At 42.7% G+C, this 18,009-nt stretch overlaps 1 protein-coding gene across 7 annotated transcripts in view; it reads right to left on the bottom strand.

The window, feature by feature from the left end:
• Positions 1-15,513, bottom strand: part of ikzf4 (IKAROS family zinc finger 4) — a 187,109-nt gene extending 171,596 nt beyond the window's left edge. For 4 of the 7 annotated variants that reach the window (XR_007246696.2, XR_007246694.2, XR_007246695.2 and 1 more), the window contains exon 1: positions 15,271-15,512. The gene's annotated coding sequence lies outside the window, so the exon portion shown is untranslated. Of the gene's footprint in view, positions 1-14,850; positions 14,982-15,270 lie in introns of all 7 variants that reach the window. The other 3 variants (XM_059643389.1, XM_048523665.2, XM_059643390.1) reach the window with 3 other exon arrangements.
• Between the last annotated feature and the right edge of the window lie 2,496 nt (positions 15,514-18,009).

The following is an 18,009-nucleotide window of genomic DNA, read 5'->3' as shown; positions in this document are numbered from 1 at the left end:
GTTACGGTCAGAGGATGGGTCCGGGTGGGGTGGACTTCGGAGGGTTGATGACTGGATGGGCCAGATGGCCTGCTTCCACGCTATAGGGACTCTATGACTTTATGGTTCTAAGCATCATCACCACTGTAGATGTCAACTGCGAGATTTATACATTGGTTACTATTTCTTGTAAATTTGGGTTTCTGGCTTGTGTTAATAATCAGCTTGCAAGTATTTCTGTAGCTATAGTGATTTCCTTTTAAAACCCAAACACGTCTGGCTTTAAAGCATATGCATTTTGTGCACTATTAATAGGCTTTTATTTAGATGGTTTTGTGACCCAGTATGGGAAATAAATAATGGAGCCACAAGATTTTTTAAAGAAGAGTTCTGACACTTGATTTTTTTTTTTAAGCTCAATGGAAGTCTACAGCTTAGAAAGGAAGACTTTTGACAGAGTGGAGCAGTCCTGTGAAGTCCTTGAAATAGTATGATGTTGTAGGAAATTGCTCTCAAGAATCAAAAAAAGTTTACCAAAGTGTTGAGATAAAACCCTGAAGAGGTTACTTAAAGCAGAGTACATTTAGGCAGGTATAGATTAGTTCCTTCCTGGGGCTATCTGCAGTTCCAGTCTTAAATAAAAAATTAAAATCCCAAACTATTCTGTAATACAAAATTATGAAGCTCTGCTGTTAAGGACACAACAGCAGTTAACATTTTCCCAACAGTCATTAAGCTAACTGACCTGTTGTTCGCTGCTTTTCGTCCACTTCCATTTTTTGTTTAAAAACATTGGCCTGGCAATTTGCAATCTTCTGGGACATTTCCAAAAGATAAGGATTCTTGGAATATTTCGAAGTGCACCTACTCTCTGTAGCCACTACTTTTAAAGTCCTGGGATGCAATCCATTAGGTCCAACGGATTTATCAGTCCTCTCCCAATTAATTTCTCTAGTACATTTCATCTAATGATCATTCCTATATTCATTTCCTCTGTGCTCCCCCCCCACAAAAACCAATTCATTTTTTGTTGTACAGTAGATCTACTGTTCGGAAACCTATAGTCTACTCCCACCAGCGTATTCTTCCTTTTGTTACTTCTTACATCCATCATGCCAATTCTGCAACTTCCAACCCTTGATCATTTCTTGCTGTTGTACTTATTCCATCTCATAGCAGAGCTACCCCACCACACTTCCCTTGCTTCCTGTCCTTCTGACCAGTCACATACCTTGGAGTAGTTCCCAGCTTTGATCTCTTTGTAACTATGCCTCTATAATGGCTAGAACATCATATTTGTGAACATCTATTTGTATTGCGAGTTCATTTCTTTTGTTCCCAGTACTATGTGCATTGAACAGCCATTCATTTTGCATACTTATCCACCTCTGTGAACCTATTTAAGGCTTTTTTTTGACAGCTCGTGCAAAATTGGGAAAGCTGTCTCACAAACTGTCAGGCTGCTACTTAACTAGTTACACTCGTGGAATTACACCCGATAGACAATAACCAAGACACTACTATTACCAGCCCTGGATATGTTCCTGGGACAGTGGTAGTGTCCCAAAATAGCCCCGTCAAGCCACAGTTTCAATCCTGGCTCAATGAGTAGCACCTGCTCAGCGACACCCAGTTTGGATTCCACCAGAGCCACTCAGCCCTTGTCCTCTTATAAACCTGGTTCAAACATGGACAAAATAGAAGCTGAATTCTAGAGGGGAGGTGAAAGTAACTGCCCTTGACACCAAGGCCATGTCTGACCAAGTGTGGCATCAAGAAGCCTTAGCAAAACTGAGGAGGTCAGTCATCTCAGCTCCAAGATATCAGGGTAGTATCTTAAGCCCGGCCATCTTCAGCTATTTTAACGACCTTACCCCAGTAAGATCAGAGGTGGGCTGTCCACCAATGGCTGCACAATGTTCAGCACAGAAACAGACCCTTCGGTCCAACTTGTCCATGCTAACTAGATATTCCAAATAAATCTTGTCCCATTTGCCAGCATTTGACCCATATCCCTCTCAACCCTTCCTATTCATAGACATTCAGGTAACTTTTAAAATGTTGTAATCAAGCTAGCCTCCAGCACTTCCTCTGGCAGCTCATTCTATACATTCACGCAGAGGGTGGTGAAAAAGTTGCCCATCAGGTCCCTTTTAAGTCTTCTCCCTCTCTCACCTTAAAATTTATGCTCTCAAATTTTGAATTCTGCTACACTAGGGAAAAAGACCTTGGCTGTTCATCCTATCCATGCCCCTCATGATTTTAATAAACCTCTATAAAAGGTCACCCCTCAGCCTCCAAGGCTCCAGGGAAAACAGCCCCAGCCTATTCAGCCTCTTCCTGTAGCTCAAACCCCAGCAACATCCTGGTAAATCTTTTCTGCACCCTTTCAAAGTTTCACAACATGGTTCCTATGGCAGGGAGATCAAAATTGCACACAGTATTCCAAAAGTGACTGAACCAGCATCCTGTACAACCGCAACAGGACCTCCCAACTCCTGTGCTCAATGCACTGATCAATAAAGGCAAGCACATCAAATACCTTCTTCACTAGCCTATCTACCTGCAACTCCACTTTCAAGGAACTACGAGCCTACACTCTAAGGTCTCTTTGTTCAGCAACACTCCGAGACCACACCATTAAGTGTATTAGTCTTTTCCAAAATGCAGTCTTTTTCTAAGTTAAACTACATCTGCCGCCCATCAGATCAAGGTCCGGTTGTACTGAGGTAACCTCCTTTGCTGTCCACTACATTAAATTTTGATGTCATCTACAATCTTACTAGCCATACCTCCCAGGTTCACATCCAAATAGTTTTATATGAATGACAAAAGGTAGTGGACCCAACACCAATCCTTGTGGTACATCGCTGGTCACAAGCCTGCAGTCTGAAAAGTAACCCTCCACCACCACCACCTTCAGATACTGAGGCAGTCCACGTTCAAGAGCAACAAAGATCTGGATAACATCCAGACTGAGGCTGACAAGTGGCAGTAGCATTCACACACACAAATGCCAGACAAACAGCATCTCCAATAAGAAACACTCTAATCATTGTCCCTTGACATTCAACGGTATTGCCATTAGAGAATGCCCCACTATTTGGGGGCGGGGGGTTAACCAAAGGAGCAGAAACAAGAAATACTGCGGCAAATAATTCACCTTCCAACTCCCCAAAGCCTGTCCATCATCCACAAAAGGCACAAGTCAGGACTGTGATGGAATACTCCCCACTTGCCTAAATGCGTGCAGCTCCAACATCATTCAAGAAGCTTGACACCAGCCAGGACAAAGCAGTCCACTTGACTGGCATCACATCCACAAGCGTCCACTTCCTCCACTAATGCTCATTAGCACCAGTGTGTACCATCTAGAAGAAGCACTGTAGAAATTCATCAGGGTCCCTTATACAGCACATTCTAAACCCACGATCACTTCCATCTCGAAAGGCAAGGACAGCAGATGCACGGAACATCACCTGCAAGCTCTGATCCAAGCCATTCATAGAGTTCAGTTCCTTCAGTGATGTTGGGTCAAAATCCTGGAATGCTCACCTCAATGGCAGTGTCGGTCTACATACAGCACATGAACTGCAGTGGCTCAAAGAGGCGGCTCACCACCACTTTATGGCAACTAGGGATGGGCAATAAACACTGGCCCAGTCAGTGACACCCACATCCCAAGGGAATACAAAAAAAAAGTTCACATTACATTCATACTGTAACAGATAAGTTTTCAAAAAAAAATGAAACTTCTTCACTGCATAAAGTGGGGCAAAACTGGCTCCACTGGTGGAAGCACCAAGAACACCACTGTAATTTGATGGGCAAAAGTAGTGAAAGTGACATTACAGTGAATCATTTGGATCTGGAATGCACTGCCTGACAGAGAGAGTGGCGAGAGTCAGATATGAAAAGGAATTTTTTTAACAGGAATCTGAAGAGGAAAAAAATTCGCAGGACTAAGAAGAAAAAGTGAAATTTGGTGAATTGATCTCGCAGAAAGCCAGCTGAATTGGGTTCATCTGTGCTATGATATAAATTCTTCATGTCCATAGTTATAATGAAAATTACCCATTTAAACTAGCTACATTGCAATTACACGTCGTCATCACCTAATCGAGATGCCATAGCACAGCACTGACAGGATGGTGCAACTACAGTTTGCTTGCTTCCTCATTTTGGCTTTGCCCATATTACATGGGGTTGATAACCCTTTATATGAACTAATCATTTTTGTGTTCGGGGAATGGGTTGGAATTAGTGGTTAAGTGTAGAGTTTGTGCTAAATGTTGACAACGAATTTGATATTTCCAATAGCTAACCCTCTTGAATGCACCCAATTTTTCTCCAGTACCAAAAGTAATTGGAAAAGCTAAAAGAGGTGGAAGCTGCCTTGATGTCATCAGATGATCTTGCAAAGGTGACAGCACGTAGATGAGGAAGAAGGGGGCCAAAGAAAGAGGAGAAATTGATCGAGATTGGCCGAACACAACAATATTGCCAGACAAGTGAAATCCAACAAGAGAAATCCCACTGAAATTTATTCCACAGTGGCAACAGTGCCATAAATGGTAATACAGTAGCTAAGTAATCCAGGGGTTTAGGCCAACTGGAGGAATGTAAATTCCACTAGGAAATTTTGTTGATTTAAATCTAGTCTCAGTAAGAGTAACTATAAATTGTCACAAAAGCCCGTTTAGTTCAATAAATGCCTTTTAAATAAATAGGACACCGACATGTGACTACAGACCCACAGCAATATGGAGAACACTACATATCCAGGGCAGGGGTAGGTATACGTATTGGCCCTGCCAGCAGTGTCCTCATCCCCTGAACAAATTTTCCAAAAAAAGGAATGAACTGCATAAGAGGATTGGGAAAAAGACTGCTGGTCAAGCCTTTCAAAAGGCTGCAGAGAAGTCAAGCACAGTAAAGAGTTACAGACGATGACATCCGTTTATGGCCATTCCATTTCTGTGATAAGACCAAAACTTGATCAGAGCAATTCAAACATTGATGGATTGTAAAATATGGATACAGATTTGGGAAGTAATACATTCAGAGGTTTAAAGAGCAGAAAAAAAGGGAGGCTGTCTTGGTTTTCAAAATTCAAGATTTGATTTGGCTCAGAACAGAGTTTCTCACCTGTTACCCTTCCTATCACAAAGGATTACTTTCTCCTTCACTTCTGCATTCAGCTTTTTAGGCCCCACACAAATTCCTCTCCATAAACCCCTCTGCCACTTCATCTCCCAATCTGGAGATAATCTTTCAAGCACAAGATCTTAATCATTTCCCTCTACCCAGCAATTTATATGCTGTTTTAAACCAACAGCATCAGGAGTAATTTTTCTACATTGAAAATTTTCTACATGAATGCCAGTGTTGTTCTTTAAAATCTTATTAAACCTTAAACTTCACTGGAGTTTCCAACTCCCTTGCTTACACATGCAAAGGACACTGATCTGCTTGCTAAAAAAGATGGGCACAAATAGGGCAGGACTGCAAAATGTGTTCCAATAGAACTATTTACATAATGAAGTTCCACTGTACAACAGATGCATCAATTTGAGGGCATAACATTTCTCTGCAAACTGGTTATGTTTGGATCAGGAATTTCACTTAAAATTACATGAATAGCTTGCAAGTCTGTGCTTGATAGCTCATTTAATCATTTAACAATTCAAACAAACAAAAACAGCACAAAAAACAAATGATCAGACTTCTCAAATGTTTCTGGGTAAAATGAAATAGTGCAGAGTTTTCAGAAGCAGGAAGTGTTTTCTGGAAGGACTGGGGGAGAAAAACATGTCATGCATGGATGAAGAGTTCTATACAATGGGAATGAATTGGAAATGCTTTGGATCACTGGAATTCTATGCAATGAGAGCACAAGGCAAGTGCTTTGCTCCACTGGATTTGCACGCTTTGATTAAGTTTCACTGAAGTCAACTATGCCATTAGTACAATAAAACATTCAAAAACTGGTAAAAATCCACTATGAGGTGGATTTCTGAAAAAAAAGTGCTTTGTACCATTATTTTTGGCACTTGGGCAGTCTACCAACTATATTATCATTTGGAAAACAAGTTTTCATTTGTTTCCACCAAAAGGAATCAAGAAAGTAGAAGTGAAAGAACGAAAAATGTTGGAACTACTCAACGGATTCAGTAGTAGTTCAGATCATGCAGTAGCGGAGAAATATAGTACAATGATTAGAATGAGGTCAGCCAGGTGGACTGTACAGAAGGAGTTCCCTGATGGGGCTGTTAACCTAATCCAAAATCAGGGAGCCTGGCTGAAAGATATAAACAGGATGGTCAGAGGTTCTGTTCACTCAGCATTGGTACTGAGGGAGCTGGATCAGCGTCAAGGATCATCCACATGCAAATAAAGGGCAGCTTGGTGGCAGGAAACTGGCTTCTGTGGAGTTATTTCAGGTAGGATTAATATTTCAGGTCAAAAACTACCTTTACGGTTGAAGCTGTTAAAAATAAAACGGACAGAGACAGGACTGTAATCTTCTCCCTGCTTCGGGAATCCAAAAGCGTAAGAGAACGACTTTCCCACACTCCTGTTTGCTGGGTTGAGATGGCTACTCAGACCAACATGCAATCTGAATCTGCCAGCTGATAACTGACAAGTTGGGGGCGCGTTTGTGCACTCAGATTCCTTATATCTGCATGCTCCCGAAGTCTCTTGATGTGTTGTGTTTGGTGCCTTTTCCATTTTGGTAGGTCAAATGTCAGGGACTCCCATGCACCAGTAGTGCTGTTTGACCTTCTCAGGGTTGCTTTAAGGTCATCATGAAAGCACTTGCACTATCCTGTTGGGACCAGGTTCCAAGTAGAACAGTTGTTTTGGGGATTTTGCATCAAGCATATAACCATGTCCCCCACCTTGTCTCAGTCAGAGACACTGGAGGCAATGAGATATTTTGTCTGTCTGCCTTCATCAAGGGGAGGTCCCTAAGATATGAACAATGGCCCACATTTTCCTGCGTCTCAAAAGGTGCTCTGAATTGACTGAAGGATGATGAGGAACACGAGTGGAAGACCAGTTTAGTTCACCAAGAACTTAGTTGAAGTCCCATTTTCTCAAAAGGTTTGGAGGAGCAGCTGAGTGAGCTAAAGCTTAGTTTCTGAGCAAACATGCATTCAAGCATCATCCACACGCTGAAGTTCAATAACCTGTCAGAACGACTCATTTAAGATTGGACAGTGTCCCATCTGTTCTGTAGATTCCCTCCAGCAAACTGGCCACAGGCATAGTGCAGTACTGCAGCAAGGAAATGGAGAAGAGGGTTAGTATGACGACACAGCCTGATTTGACTGAATGGTTCAGTTGGCGAGGATCACTACTTGCGTGTCACCACAAAGCTGATGGTAACAAAATTTCTAAGGCAGCCAAACCTTTGCTGTTGGCAAAGTCAAAGGCTTTTGAGGTTGAAAAAATAAGGCCACACAAAAAAGGTCAGTGCTGCACCTTGTGCAATTTTTAAATAATTACAGCCGTGAAGACCACAGTTTAAAAAAATTAAGTAATTAAAATACAGATGCTGGACCAGGCAGTGTATTGTAACTGAATGATGTGGGAGCTGGTGAACCCCATTGTGGTTCATAGTGACCACATCCGTAGCAAGTGTTCAATGCTCGAGGAACTCCAGTTCAGTTGATAAGCTGAAGTCTGAGCTTCAAATACATCAGTTGGGGGGGAAGATTTATCTGGACAGGTTCCTGAAGCAACCACACCCTTTAGAATATACTACCACAAATTCTCTCAGTGGTCAGGGACAGGAGGTTGTAACTACCAGTGAGGCATGTAGAGATCCAGGAGGTAGTACTCCAGAAGCCTCAGCCCTTGAGCTTGTCTAACAATTTGGAGATTCTTGTGCCCTGTGTGGATGAGTGTGAAGGCTGTAGGAGGATAAGCAAACTGACTACAGCACCAATGGTACAAGGATCCATTCAAGAAGGAGTTAGAAAACAGAAATATTGTTGTAATTGGGGAATAATACAGTCAGGGGAATAGATACAGTTCTATCGGGCCAGGATCAGGAGTCCCCAAGGCTGCATTGCCTGCCTGTTGCCCAGGTTCTGGGTCTCTCATCTGGGCTACAGAGGAACTTGGAGTGGGAGGGGAAAGATCCAGTTGTCATGGTCTATGTAGGTATGAATAACGAAGGAAGAACGAGGAGAGGTTCTGCTGAGGGAAGATGAACAGCTAGGGACTAAGTTAAAAGTCAGAACTGATGACCCCTGGATTACTGCCTGAGCCATGAGAAAATTGACAAGAAGTGTCAACAAGATCAAAGAGAGGTAAAACACATAGCTCAAAGACTGGTGTGGGAGAAACAGGATGGCAGGACATTAGCACCAGTACCAGGGAAGGCAGAATCTGTTCAAATTGAATGGGATCTATCCGAATTATGCTGGAACTAGAGTTTTGGTGAATTGCATAAGTCAGATTGAAACGTACAGAGGCCTGGATAGAGTGGGACTTGAAGAGGTTTCTACACATTAGGAGAGACTAGGTCCAGAGGGCACTGCCTCAGAGTGAAGGGATGACACTGTAGAACAGAGATGAGGAGGAATTTCTTTAGCCAGAGGATGGTTAATCTGCGGAACTCACTGCTGCAGAGGCCAAGTCATTGAGTGCATTTAAGATAAAGATTAATAAAAGGGGATCATGGGTTATAGGGAGAAGACAGAAGAATGAGGTGGAGAAGCTCCTCAGCCACGATCAAATGGCAAAGCTGATGATTCGATTAGCTGAATGGCCTAAATGTGCTCCTATAATCTTATGGCGGTGTACTTTGGGAAAAAAAAACAAACAAACACTTTCAACTCAGGCAGTAGCTCCACAGTCACCAGAAGGGGACAACTGTGGAGGAACCTTGGAGGTCATGCTGTCTTCCACAGGGAAGATGACTGCTCTTTGGTCACTGCAATTAAAACTTTGTCTCCCCTTGAGAAATCATAATCATAGGCCTGCGATCCAATGGCATCTACGCCCCTTTCCAGAGGAGGGATAGGAATGAATTCCAGCCATATTTCAGAACTTCAGCAGTGATTTGATTTTCTCCATGGACTTTGTTATTTCATGTCACTATAATGATGTTTTAGCAAATATACTATCAAAACACAAGAACCAAGAAAGACAGCAAAGAAGGTGACAAAGGGATGAGAAAAAAGTTACAAGAATCAGGCCAGAAGGAGAAAGAATGTGGAGTTTTGTTTTTAATTCACTTGTAGGATGTGGGCATCACTGGCTGGGCCAGCATTTTCTGATTGTCCCTAGTTACCCGAGAAGAGGGTGGTGAGCTGCCTTCTTTAAACCACTGCAGTTCACCTGCTGTCGGTTGACCCACAATGGCCTTGGGAAGGAAACTCCAAGATTTTGATCGAGCAACAGTGAAAAGAATATATATTTCCAAGTCAGGACAGTGAGCTGTTTGGAGGGGAACTTCCAGGTGGTGGCATTCCCATGTATCTGCAGCCCTGTACTTCTTTACGGAAGTGGTCATGCGTTTGGAAGGTGCTGTCTAAAGGATCTTTAGGGAATTTCTGCAGTACATCTTGGGAGTAGTTGTGCTGCCAATCAAACAGGCTTTGTCCTGGGTAGGGCCAAGCTTAGTTTTCTTGGAGCTGCACTCATCCAAGCAAGTGGAGTTTTCCATCAGTCCTGACTTGTGCTTTGTAGGTGGACAGGTTTCAGGGAGTCAGGTGGTGAATTACTCGCTGCTGCATTCCTAGCCTTGGACCTGCTCTTGATGCTACAATGTTTCTGGCAAGTCCAGTTGAGTTTCCAGTCAATGATAAACCCATGGATGCGAATAGTGGGGAATTCGGTGATGGTAAGACCACTGAATGTCAAGAGATGGTGATTAGATTGTCTCGTATTGGTGCTGGTCTTAGCACGGCATTTGTAGTGTGGATGTTACTTGCCACTTTGTCAGCTGAAACCACAATGACATCCAGTATTGCTTCAGTATCAGAGGAGTCACAAACAGTGAATACTGCTCGCATAGGATTACGCATCCCCATTCCTGACCTTATAATTGAGGGAAGGTCATTGATGACACAGCCGAGGACGTTACCCTAACTCCTGTAGGGGTGTCCTAGAATTGAGGGGACTGACTAACAACTACAACCGCCCTCCTCTGTGCCAGTATGACTCCAACCAAGCATTTACAGAGGTGTCAATGAATCAAACAGAACAAAAAGCAAATACTTCAGACGTTGTAAAGTCTGAAAATAAAGTTTTGTCGAAAGTACTCAAGAACAACTTTTCAAGTCATTGACTTTTAAAGGAAATATTTAACATTCTGCAGGAGAAGTTAAGGCGAGGCAATTAATAGCTTAAAAACACTGCTTGTATTAAGTTTAAGCAGTAAGCTTTAATACTGATTTTAAGAAGTTTTAATTTCTAGTTGCAGAAGCAAATACAGTATCTTAAAAAGTGTATCTGGACAGGACTTTTTCCAGTCTAAATTCCTAAAGCCATATTTACTGTGACAATTGCCCATGTAAACTTACCATCAACAAACACATTGACTTGGAGCCCATCTACCATCCCCTGAGAAAAAGAACAGGAAATGACATCACCAACCCAAGGAAACCTAACCAGATAAACAGAACGCGGGACATAACACCAGCGCTTCGTCGGAGGCTCACTGATGATGTTACCTAGAATGGTGACGAAACGTCTGAAAACTAACCTTCCAGCTCAGCAAGCAAACTTACATCCAGAACCTCAACCTGAGCTACAAATCTTCTCAAAACTTACCACAGTAATTATGTCTCACCACCAAAAAGGAGATGCTGCAGTGTAGCAACAGCATTACAACATTTAACCAAGATGTAGTCAGACATGATTGAAGGGATAAATAAATGTTAAAAATATTTACACCTTTAAAATGGGTATGCATCCAGGTGAAATTAACCTCCACAACACACCCAATCTAATCCTACTTCACATGATGAATACATGTGGCTTCAATTTACAGATTAATAACATACAACAAATTAACCACAGCAACAGAAACCATTAGAAAATAATTTGTTGGCAGCAAGTTAGAGTTCAATGCAACATGTATACCTCACATTACCAATCCAATACAGGTACATATGCTAATTAAACAATTTATGTAACATTCACATAATCCTGCAGTAAATCTGGACTAAAAAGTCAAATGAAATGGTGTGCGCTCCCCTCAGGAATAGGGATATCAATGTGAAATATCAATTATTGCTCCTGCACTCAACTGGCTCTGGGTACTGGTTTGGGTGCAAGTATAAAACTGCTCAGCCCTACAAGTAAAACTAAGCAGAAACCAACCTTAATCACACCTGGGATAATCCTTCCCTTCATCACTGCCAAACTTGAACAATTACTCTCAACCCTGATATGAAAAAAAACACGTTTCCTCCGCCCCCCAAAAAAAACGCTCAGAAATGGGCATCAGTCAAGACCGTCAGTAATTGCCCAGGAGAAGGTGGTGCTCAGGTGCCTTCTTTGCAGTCCATCTGGTGTAGGTAATCTCAAAGTGACGTTAGGGAAGGAATTCCAGGATTTTGACACAGCAGCAGTGAAGGAACGATGGCTTAGTTTCAAGTCAGGACGGCGAGAGATTTGTTAAAAAAAAATTCTACAATGGGATATGACTATCACTGACAAGGTCAGAATTTATTTTCCATCCTGAATTAGTCTTCAGTGGTTAGTAAGACCAAGGGTTACATGCAACCAAACCAGGTAAAGATGGCAGAACTCCTTCCCGCAAGGCCATCAGTAAACTAGATAGTTTTTTTTAACCACAACAGATGGTCACCTTTACAGAGACAGGGAGACAATTTTCAATTTAAATTCAGCTAGTTGCTATAGTAGGATTTGAAACCATGTCCGCAGTCTGGGCCTTAAGATTACAAATCCAGTGATATTACGATTAGTTCGCCATTTCCCCAAGTTGGGGAGGGCTTTGCAAGTGTGCTCCCATGTACCTGCTGCTTTTATTTTTCTACATTAGAATTTTCAAGTTTACAAAATGCAGACAAAGAAACCTCGGAGTTGTTGCAGTGCATTGTGTAGATGCTGGATACAATGGATCAGAGATGGAGGAAGCGAACATTTAAAGGCAACAAATGGGTGACAGATCAAGGTGGCCAGTTTGTGCTGGATTTTTTCCCCCCCTAACCTGCTCTTGCACTATTCTCAAGCCAGCCCAGTTGCGTTTCTGGTCAACGCTTCTCCCCACCCCCACCCAATCAGATCTCAATGATGGTGATACTACCTAACTTAAAACAAGAGAAGGTTACATTCTCTTTTGTTGAGAAAAAGTGTAATTTCCTCGCATTTGTTTGGTATGCGAATGTTGATTACCATTTCTCAGCCCAAGCTCAAATGACATCCAGGTCTTGATGACTGCAGCTTTGGTATCTGACTATCTAGGGATAACACTGGACATTGTGCACACATCAGCAAAATCCCCAGATTTTAGCTCATGATGGAAGGTCAGTCCACTGGCGATGCAGAGGAGGATGGTTGAGCCTAGGACACAACCCTGAAAGAACTTTTGTTTAGCAGTATCCTGGAACACAGATGATCAGCCTTCAACTACCATCTTCCAATCAATAGAGTATTCAGCTACCTCCCACGAATTTCCATCGATTTAAATGTTGCCAAGAATCCTTGATGCCACATGTAGTTGTTGGTGAATAAGTACCATTAGATCGCACTGATGACAACACGTTCCATAACTTTTCTAATGACCAAGATGAGTCCAATGGTGTGTAAATTGGCCAAATTGCATATGTTCTGCTTTTGGCAGACAAGCATACCTGGGCAATTTTCCATATTGTTGTGAGGTAGATATCTGCCCTATAGTTGTGCTGGAACTTCTTGGCTACTGATGCAACTAGTTCTGAATCAAGTCTTCAGTACTGTAGTCAGGATGTTGCCAAGGCTGATAAGATTTGCTGTATCCCAGACCCTCAGCCATTTGATATGCATCACATGCACAGTATACAGATGTAATATCAGAAAGTAATCAATTCACTTGGTAAAGAAGCAAAACACTTCAGGAACAAGAAGAAACATTACACATCCAGGTTTCCAAAAATGACAGTGAAATTTGCCAAGACTTAAGGACAGATCTTACAACATACCAATACAAGAGAAAGCTTAGGGGCATAACACAATGCTTCAGCGAGCATTTGGATCAGGTCATGTCAAATTGTTGAGTCTCAGGTCATTGTTTCGACACAGGTAGCTTACTGAAGCATTGCCCTTTCTTCCCCCCCACCCTCCTCAAAAATTTCTCACAGCAGCTGTAAAGAATATTACATCTAGCACTATGTTAACACCTGCCCTATAGTTAGGGAACATATAATAGGCATTTATTTTGAACCTAAAAGAGGACTTTTTCCAGTATACCAGCAACCTTACTTTGTTCAAATATTCGTAACCGATACATTTTTGATCTCCCAGGCATGAGGAGGCTGGAAGAACACAACAAGCCAGCTAGGACTGAAGAAGGACTATACCCAAAATGTTGACTGCTCCTTTCCTCCAGATGCTGCTTGGTTTGTGGGTGTTCTTCCAGCTCCTGTTTGTCTACCTTGGATTCCAGCATCTGCAGTTTTTTTGTCTCTAGTAGGAGGCAACAGCACTAGGGTTTTGACAAGGCAAAGTCATTTAACAGTCAGAAGACAAATTAGCTTATATTTGTTTCTACAGCCAATACTGAATTATATCATGGTCCTGGCAGAATCTGGAAGTCATATTACCGAAGCAAGAGTTCATGATGTAAATAGGTGAATTTTTTTTTGAAACCTAATACTTGATGAATTCACATACTCACAACTCAACTGTTTAATCACATGAAACTTTGGGGGTTTAAAGAGACAAATAATTTGCAATGAAGGGGCCTGCCTCAGTCACTACCTGATCATTGCAATCACAACTGACAGAATACGCTTAAAGTTCATTCTCACTATTTCTATTATTGCAAGCTACAATAACAATACTGAAGTAATGTTCAATTTATCAAAATAATAGTCATTTAGTCATTAGGCAAGCATAGCCATATTTCTGGAAAATAGTTAGGACTGAATTCATAACCTCATTGCAGTCCTGTAATTTTTAAGTAGAAGTAATATCTTTGTTTCTCACTACTGTAACTGCAAACAAATGCTGGATATATAATGCAGTTGCAATATGCAAGTCACATCTTCACACAATGTATTCATAATTACGCTGGATATTTGGAGGATTTATCTTTTATACTGGTGTGACCCATACCTACAATCGCATACTTTTGTTCACATTCTGCAGATAATGCTATCGCTACTTAAGATGTGGGAATATAATCGCTCACGTTGCATTTACGTATTACATTCCCAAGTGCAATTCGGACTCCGTTCTACAATGGATTTTAAAAATTGAATTCCAATAGGCGAAGAATGTGGTGTCACACAAAGGCCTCATTCCAGACATCTTGAATACGGGGGAAAACAAAATACATTCGTGAAGCATCAAACACCACAAATGCTTCACCAGATGGATTTTAGATGCACTTTGAACAAATACAGTGGAATAAACAGAGATCACACTGTAGGTGACTTTAACTTCTCGGGAGGTGGGGGGGGCGGGTGAGAAAGAAAACAGAGAGAGAGACAATCTTCATGACTAACAGCACACCTGCAACACTCAACAGCTACAGGACCCAGAACCATAAGATAGGACATCAGCAGGCTTCTCAGGGGATTCCCTAGGTGCAATACAACACCTTTAATCCCACTTGAGCCAAATCCTCACTTTCTACCAAATTAGATTCACATTCCCTTGATTAAGAACCTATTGCAAACTCACACTTAACTGCGCCAACCGTCCCGCCCCTTGGATGATCGATAGCGTGGCCGTCCAATCAGTGAGCGCAAATTCCCCAGAGGCACCAATGATCACGAAGAAGAGGCGAGACTTCCGGTAGCAGGTGCGGTTGACTGAGAAAAGGAGACAAACGTCTCGAAAAGCGGGGAGCTTTAACATTGCATTTCTCGTTTCATTTTTTTTTGCAGCAATAACAAGGCAAACAAAGTTTGCTGAATTTGTTCCCGAAGCAGGTAGATTTGTAAAACGAACGCTCCACCCCCCTCCCCAGAAAATAATAGTGAATAAATGTTAGGCCGCGGGTTCGTTCGCTTGACAGCGCGACGCGAACCGACATTTTATGTACCGTTTGATTTCGTGTTTAAACATTCGCTTCAGAACTGAATAAAAGCCAGTTTTTACCTCAAAAATTAGCGTTTACAGTTACAGCAGCATTAACCCCGCTCGGCTTCGAGCGATTGAATTCCAGTCAGCGAACAACTTCCGCCATAACTTCCGAGCAACAGGGAAGCGAGCAGAACGACAAAAAAGATTCATAACACTACCAGAGCGGGTAGCCAAACTCCACCGCATCAATCCATACCAGGAACAAGGGCAACAAGCAGATCGCTGATATACTGATTGATATAGACACCAACACCAGTGATTGGAAGCCTGGAGGAAATCACACTGAATCTAGTCTGATTTAGAAAGACAGTGACAAATCAATTTTTTTGCAAAAAGAATTCGCAGCAACCGTCCATTCCTGTTAACTGAATCATTCAAGTGAACACAATCCTTTACCAAGTTTTACAGGCCAGTTGTCAAATAAAACGTAAAATTAATTGGATTCGGATATGTGGGTGTAGTATTGGAAAGCGACAACACAGTGATTTACACCAGTACCTAAAATGTGGACATGGAATTTATTTTGAAGCAAAAACAAGATAGTAATTTGTGATCTTTCATGTTTAGCCTTGAATTTTTATTGAGGAGGAAATAAAATACAATATGTACTGAGATAAACAAGTTCTGATGAAAGTTAGAGACCTGAAACATTAACTCTTTCCCTCTTTCAATGCTGCCTAACCTGTTGAGTATTTCAAACATTTTCTGGTTTTAGACATATCTACGTGAAATTTCCAAATTATAGATTTTTGGTATATTGATAATCATCAACATCGGTGGTCCCTCACAAGCGAGGATGACTCTTCCACTCTCAGGGTGAGTCTGTAGGTGACTGTACAGACTGCCAAGGGCTCTATTACACTTGGGGTAGAACGGAAGGGGTGGGTGGGGCATTGATGTGGCTGCACACTCCTTTTGCTGTTTTCACCTGGCTTCGGCGTTTTTCTGATGGCAAGTCTCAAGGTGCTCGACACTTTCCCGGATGCTCCTCCTCCACTTTGGAAGGCATTCGGCCAGCGATTCCTAGGTGTCTGTGGGAATACTGCACTTCACCAGTGAGGCCTTGGGGGTATCACGGAAGCATTTCCTCTATCTACCTGGGGCTCGCCTGTTGTCCTGAATGCGAGAGTAGAGCACCTGCTTCGGGAGTCTTGTGTTGGTCATGCAGATGATGTGCCCAGGTCATCATAGCCAATCAAGGGTGGCCGATGCTGGGGATTCTAGCCTGGTCAAGGACACTGGTGCTTGTGCATCTTCCTTCCCAGCAGATTCGCAAAATCTTGTACAGGCAGCATTGGCGGTGAGGTATCTGCTGTAGACAGTCCATGTCTCAGAGCCATATAGGAGAGCAGGAACCACCACAGTTCTGTAAACCATGAGCCTGGTGTCTGATCTGATGTTGTTCTTGAACACCCTTTTTCTCAGGTGGCTGAAGGCTTCATTAATACACTAGAAGCAATGCTGGATCAGTACATCAATTGCTGCTTTGGCCAATAGGACACTTCTGAGGTATTGGAAGTGGTCAACATTCTCCCCATGGACCTTGATGATCAGGGGATTGCTCTACAATGTTAGGCCAGGTTGGTGGAGGACCTTTGTCTTGTGAATGTTCAGGGTGAGATCCATGCTCTCATTGGCATCCATAGAGGTGCTGATGATGGTCTGGAGTACGTCCTCTGAGTTTGCATATACATAAGCAACATCTGCGTAGTGCAGCTCAATGACACTGGTTAGTGTGACTTTGGTCTTGGCTTGAAGGCAGCAGTGGTTGAATAATTTCCCACTGGCTCTGTAAGTTAGCTCCACTCCAGCAGGGAGCTTGTCGGTAGTGAGGTGAAGCATTGCTGTGAGAAAGATCGTGAACAGTGTTGGGGTGATGGAGCCCTGCTTGACACTGGTCTGAACGGGGAATGGATCAGTGGTGGAGACATTTGTAATTACCGCAACTTCCATGTTGTTGTGGAGCAGGTGAAGGATGGTGACAAACTTCACAGTGCAACCAAAGCAGAGAGGGATGCTCCATAATTTCGACAATGTCAAAATGCCTTTGTGAGGTTGCAGAAGGCCATGCACATGCTTGTGTTCTTTTATCTGCATTTCTGCTGCAGTTATTGCATGGTGAGAATCATGTACACTGTGTCCCTCCATGGCCGAAAGTACACTGCGATTCTGGGAAGAGCACCTCAGCCACAGGGAGGAAATAGTTGAGGAGGATCTTGATGATGATGATCTTTCTAACAGTTGACAGCGGGGAGATTCCCCCGTAGTTACCACAAGCAGACTTGGAAAGTACTGGAGCACCAATGAGTGGCTGACAACCACGATGTGCGTTTCTTCTATGCTGTCAAGACCACTTACAGACCAGACCCAAGGGGCCACCCCACTGCTGGCCAAGGTTGAAGTGACTTTTATCAAAGACAAAGAAGCCATCGAACAACACTGAGGCAGCACTTCTGAGACCTCCTCAACCAGGGCTCTGTTATTGATTTGAGCATCTGGACTGCATCCCACAGCACGCTACATGCCATGAGCACAGCAATACTCTAGCTCCACATGAAATAGAGAAGGCCATCTGCCAGCTCAAGAACAAGAAGGCTGCAGGAGCAGACAATATCCCCGTTGAGACATTGAAGTGCAGAGGCAAAGAGCTTCTGCTGCAGTTACATGCCTTGGTCTGCCTTATCTGGAAGAAGGAAAGTGTCCCAGGAGAGTTCAGAGATGCCACTGTCATGAACATTTTCAAGAAAGGGATAT

The sequence above is a fragment of the Stegostoma tigrinum genome, chromosome X (genome assembly GCF_030684315.1).
Source record: "Stegostoma tigrinum isolate sSteTig4 chromosome X, sSteTig4.hap1, whole genome shotgun sequence".
Taxonomy (NCBI): domain Eukaryota; kingdom Metazoa; phylum Chordata; class Chondrichthyes; order Orectolobiformes; family Stegostomatidae; genus Stegostoma; species Stegostoma tigrinum.
Note: the sequence above shows the minus strand (reverse complement) of the source record. Positions and strands in the feature narration are given on the sequence as shown.